The sequence below is a fragment of the Sturnira hondurensis genome, unplaced genomic scaffold (assembly GCF_014824575.4).
Source record: "Sturnira hondurensis isolate 20B ecotype Veracruz unplaced genomic scaffold, ASM1482457v3 Scaffold0004136, whole genome shotgun sequence".
NCBI lineage: Eukaryota > Metazoa > Chordata > Mammalia > Chiroptera > Phyllostomidae > Sturnira > Sturnira hondurensis.
The window spans coordinates 23,136,656-23,142,655 of NW_028076767.1; positions in this window are offsets into that span (position 1 = coordinate 23,136,656).

Below are 6,000 nucleotides of genomic sequence, written 5' to 3' on the forward strand. Positions count from 1 at the left end.
AAAGTTCCATTTTTCCAGATTTATTCATGCAATATAACAGACACGCACCACGTAGAGGCTGTTCATCATGGCATCGTTTGGAACAGCAACACAACAACAGAACACAACAAACACAAATGGAAAGCGACCTGTGTGGCCCTCGTAAGGAACGGCAGATACCTCATGGGGCACGCGTGCAAAGGGGCGCTATGCAGTCTGAGAAGCAAGACCAGGTGCAGCGAACACAAAGAGCTGTCAAAGGCATTTTTTAGGGGAAAGAGTAGGCAAGGCAGACACCATATTAGCTCCCTTTACCTATTTAAAGCGATACGCACACACAGAGATGTGCTTATACGGATATGGGAAATTTCTAGGATGTCATCCGAAATACTGGAAAGAGGAGTCGGTTCTGGGGAGTGGAAATGAAGGGCTTGTGAGGTTGGGAAGGTTTTATTTTCATTCTTAGGCCTGTTTGGATCATTTACACACACAAATATGACTTTTTTTTTTTTTTAAGATTTTATTTATTTATCTTCAGAGAGGAAGGAGAGAGGGAGAGAAACATCAATGTATGGTTGCCTTTCATGTGTCCCCTGCTGGGAGTTGGCCCGCAGGGAACCTGACTGCAACCCAGGCATGTGCCCTGGCTGGGAATCGAACCGCGATCCTCTGGTTCGCAGGCCCGCGCTCAATCCACTGAGCTACACCAGCCAGGGCACAAATATGACTTTTTAAAACTAAAAACTTGCCCGCTCTTCCTCCAGGGAGCACCACCCTCGCCTCCCCCTCCCTCCTTCTCCTCCCCCACCAGGTGCATCCCCTATGCCTTTCTCTCTCCGACTACCTCTGCAACTTTCTAAACAAACTTTCTCTTATAATTTGAGGAGAGAGAAATAAATGAAAATAAAAATGTAAAGCTGTCAACAAAGTAATGTAGGCACATGCTTAAATAATCAAATGTACAGAAGGGCTTATAATAAGAAGCCGTGCTCTCAAACGGAAAACCTTTTCATTCCTTAGGTGTTTCTGTTTTGAATTCTTTTGATGGCTATTTCTAAGTATCGAGCCATGTTCCTATTTCCCAGCTGTAAAGAAAGGTGTTGACCTTGTGAGGGCTGAACTGATCGGGTCACCCCACTTGGCTTGCTCAATTGTTCCAGCCAGGACCCCCGGTGCTGTGTGGAGCGGAAGTTGCTGCAGTGTGTATCCCGGCCTCGTTCCTAAAATCGGAGGTGAAGTTTTCAGCATTTCACCACTAAATGTGGAGTTAGCAATTGGCTTTTCATATAGGGGCTTTATTACGTTGGGTGAGTTTCCTTCATTTCCTAGTTTGCTGAGTATTTTTTTTTTTATCAAGAAAGGTGTTGAATTTGATCAAACGCTTTTTCTGCACCTACTGGGGTGATTATGTGATTTTTAGCCTTCGTTCTGTTAAGGTGGGATATGATTTGTGTGTGAGCACGTTGAGCCATCTTTGCATCCCACGGATAAATCCTGCTTAGTCATGGTGGCTGATCATTTCACTGTGCTGTTAAATGAGACTTGCTAGCATTTTGTGGAGAATTTTTCACATCCTAGTCATCAGAGATATTGGCCTGTAGTTTTCTTGCAGTCTCTTTGTCTGGCTTTAGCATCAGGGGTTAACGCTGGCCTCCTAAAATGAGTTTGGATATATTCCTTCTCCTCCAATATTTTGGAAGAATTTGAGGAGGGTTGGCATGAATTCTTTTTTAAATGTTTGGTAGAACTCTCAGTGAAGCCATCTGGTCCTAGGCTTCGCTTTGTTGAGAGATTTTTTTTTATTACTGATTTAATCTCCTTACTAGTTATAGGTCTGCTCAGATTTTCTATCTCTTCATGATTCAATCTTGGGTGGCTTTATGTTTAGAATGCATCCATTTCTTCTAGCTTACCCAATTTGTAGTCATGTAATTGTTCATAGGAGTCTCTTATGGTCCTTTTTATTTCTGTCATCAGTTATAATGTCTTTTTCATTTCTGATTTTATATGAGTCTTATTTCTTTTTTCTTAGTCTAGCTAAAGGTTTATCAATTTAATTGATCTCTGTAAAAAAACACCCCTTCATTTCATTGATTTGCTCTGCTCAGTTAACCCTTCCTTTCCTCCAGCGAGAAAATACGCACCTCTCTAACCATAAACAATCAAACAATCTCTCCTGGTTCACAATCCAAGAAGCTCGCTTGGAGCTCTCTGGTTCGTTTGGCAACTGCTCACGTGATATTGTGAATGGCTGTTTAAATAGTTTGCTGCCCAACTATACTTGCATTGTGTGTCTAAGCTCCCTAGATAGATTGTAACTTCCTGGAGGGCGGGAAGCAGATGTTATATGTCTTTACATCACTCACAGCTCACTGCAGTTCTGAGCTGGGTCCTTGCTATGCATCTGACGATTTGATTTGAAGACTCTTGTCGCTTAACCTAACATTCCAGTCTTTTCTCCAGTTATGGGCTGCCCCAGGCCCTTATCCCGTAGCTCCTCCAATTCGCAGTCAGCTGTTAATTATCCCCATATCCCTTGCCTGCTTCCCACGCTCAGCTGCCCCTGCGTTTCACTTTCATATCGCTCCTGTGCAGATCACGGAGCTCCCCAAAGGACAGCTCACCCTGTTCTCATGCTTTCTGATGATTCCAAGCTGGCTGCTGGGCCTCCAGAGGGTCCGGGGAAGGTAGGTGAGCTTTGAAATGTCAAGTCAAGAGGGTGGAAACCCAGGGCAGCAGGAAACAAAGGGACGCCTGCATTTTGGAGGGTGATCAGGAGCAGCAGGAATGAGAGGCCTGGTAGACTCAGATAACTTTTACCATAGTTAATATTGGGGCAACTTTCCACGACCACTTCCTGTTACGGGAGAGGCTGGGCGGGGTTAAGATCATACAGAGAAGGCAATGGGCTGGTGTGGCTCTGAGAGAAAAGTCCCTTTTAGCTCTGACACTCCATGATCTGAAGTTACTTAACTGTGATGGGCTGATTTGTGTGTCCCCCCAAAAAATATACACTGAAGTCCTAACGTCCCAGACCCCAAGTTGTGACCTTATTTGGAAATAGGGCCTTGGTAAAGGTAATCGAGCTGAAGTGAGGGCATTAAGGTGGACCCTTATTCAACATGACTGCTTTCCTCATAAAAAGGGGAGATTTGGCCCTGGCCAGTGTGGCTCAGTGCGTTGGGTGTTGCTCTGCAGACCGAAAGGTCACCAGTGCTGTTTCCAGTGGGTGCCCATGCCTGGGTTGCGGGCCAGGCCCCGTTTGGAGGCATGCAAGATGCAACCAATTGATGTTTCCCTCTCTCTCTCCCTCCCCCTCTCTCTATAAATAAATGAACTTTTTTTTAAAGGGAGATTTGGACACAGAGACAGACGTGCACACAGGCAAGATGATGTGAAGACAGCTATGTGATAACGGAGGCAGGGATTGGACTGACGTGGTTGCCAAGGAACACCTGAGGCTACCAGAAGCTGGGAGAGGCAAAGAGGGATTCTCCCCAAAGTCTCAGAGGGAGTGTGCCCCTCTGTGGGTGCTATGATGTCAGACCTCTGGCCTCCAGGACTGCAAGACAGTGCATTTCTGGTGGTTTAAGTCACCCAGTCTGTGGCACTTCTCTACAGCAGCCCTAGCAAAGTAACGCACGTACCTAGTCTGTGTGTCCTTTCTCTTCTCCATAAAATGAGCACTTGACATCAACCTCCCAACAGGGGGAGGGTTCCGGTTGAGGTAAAGACACCAACGGGCTGTAAATTAGCCATGCAGAAGTCAGCCTTCTCACCCAGTTTGCAAAATACTGTATTGGTGTCCGATTCTTTGCAAAAATCCTTTTTGTTTCCATTAGAACGTCCAGTTTCCCCAGTTTATGTGCCAGTGTGGGGAGAAGGGAAAATTCACGCATTCCACAAATGTGTGTCAAGTCTGCACTGTTTGCCAGGTGCCGTCGCAGTCTTGGGATGTGTCAGTGAACGAAACAGATCCCCAAGTCCCCACCTCTGTAAAGCTTCCATTCTACTGGGAGAGGAGCAATAAACAAAACCATAAGTTAATTATATTGTAGAGTAAGAGATAATAATGGTTACGGGAGAAAAATAGAATGGAGTTATTACCCAATCTTTATTTTATTACTCAAATAGCCCAGCCTTAAGCCATTAGGAACGACTTCAGGGTGGCTCCTATGTCCTTTCAGAATGGCCCCGGCATTTTCCGAACACTTCCTTTCTCTCCAGCACCGGAATATCTCCCAGGCTCATGTTTGACGTTCTCTATCCAGGCTCTGGAATGAAACGTTATCCAAGAAACTTGAGTTTTTGAAGTAAGAAAATGGTATTTTGAAATCATGGTCTGGGCACCAGACATCTAGATGTGCTCACTGCTACTGGGATGTCACTGAACTAAGAAATACACATGGGGGAACCAACACATTCACACACACACATCCATGTTTACTTCTCAGTTTATCCATCTGCAAATACTTTTAAAACCATGGTTTCATACTTATACTTCAGATTCCAACTCAACACCACACAGAGCTCATTCTAGCTCATTCCTTATTTCTAATTTCTTTTTCTGACAGGGAGAAACATGTCTCTCATTATCCACAACATATTTAGTGTTTTTGTCCAATGCTAGTGGACATATATTACTAAATAGAGCCCATTATTTGCATGCAATTCTTTCTGTTAGCAGCCCTCGATTAGTCAATCAAAATACTGTTTTCCAAAGTTACTTAGGTTCGTTCTTTTATGTCCCATATTCTTCAGTGGGCTTTTCACTTGTAACGCAGGTTTGTTTGCAATTGTTTGCATGTCATTTTGGGTTTCTTCAACATGCCCTGGGTGTCTGGGTTATTGGTTTGTTCGCTGGGCGTGGGAAACATCGCCGTGGTCCTAAGAGTCAGGGCCCCACAGGTGGTGTTCTCGCCAGCACTTGGTATTGTCAGTATTTTCAACTTTAGCCAGCCCAGTAGGTGTGTAAGGGTATCTCACTGTGGCTTTCATTTGCACTTTCCTAGCAGCTAATGACGTTGAACATCTTTCCATGCTTCAGTTTCCATCTTTACATCTCTGGTGAAGCGTCTATGCAAGTGTACACGATTTCTAGTTGAATTGCTATCTTAATGTTGAATTTAGAGGGCTCTTTGTGTGTTCCGGACACGGGTGTTCTGTCAGGTATTTGATTGGCACACAGTTTCCCCCAGATTGTGGCTTGATTTTCATTTTATTAACAGGGCCCAAGTCCAATTTATCAATTATTTTTCTTTTATGGCTTGTGCTTTTGGTGTCAAGTCTAAGAATTCTTCGTCAAGCCTTAGGTCAGGATGATTTACTCCTGTAGTTTCTCCAAAAAGGTTTGCAGTTTTGTATTTTATCATTGGATCTAGGATTCATTCTGAGTTAATTTTGCATACAGTGTACAGTTTGGGTGGAGTTTCATTATTTTTGCCTTCCTGGTCCAATTTTGCCAACGCTGTTTGTCGAAAGGACTAACCCTTTCTCCACGGAGTGTCTTTTGTGCCTTTGTCAAGAATCTGTTGGTTGTACTTTGGTGGGTGTATTTCTGAACTTGATTTTGCTCCCTTGGTTTATGTGTCTGTCCTTATTTCACCAATGCCACTGTCTTGATTGCTGAAGCTACGTATAATAAGCAGTAAAGTCAGGTAGTATGATGCCTCTGCCTTTATTCTGCATTTTCAAGTGTTTTACCTATTCTAGCCCTTTTGGCTTTCTGTGTATATTTTGGAATCAGCTCCTCTGTAGCTACAAAAATTCCTGGTGAAATTTTGACAATAATTATGTTGTGCCTATAAATAGATTTGGTGAGAAGTGTCGCCTCTGTTACGTTGGAATCATACAATCCACGATCATAGTTTGTCTCTCCACTCACTGATGTCTTCAGCTTCCTGACACTTCATAGTTTTCATCCTATGGATGCTGTACATGTTTCATTAGATTTATACCTAAGCATTTCATCTTCAGAGCTATTGTAGATAACATCGTTCTTTTATTTCAGTTTCCAATTGT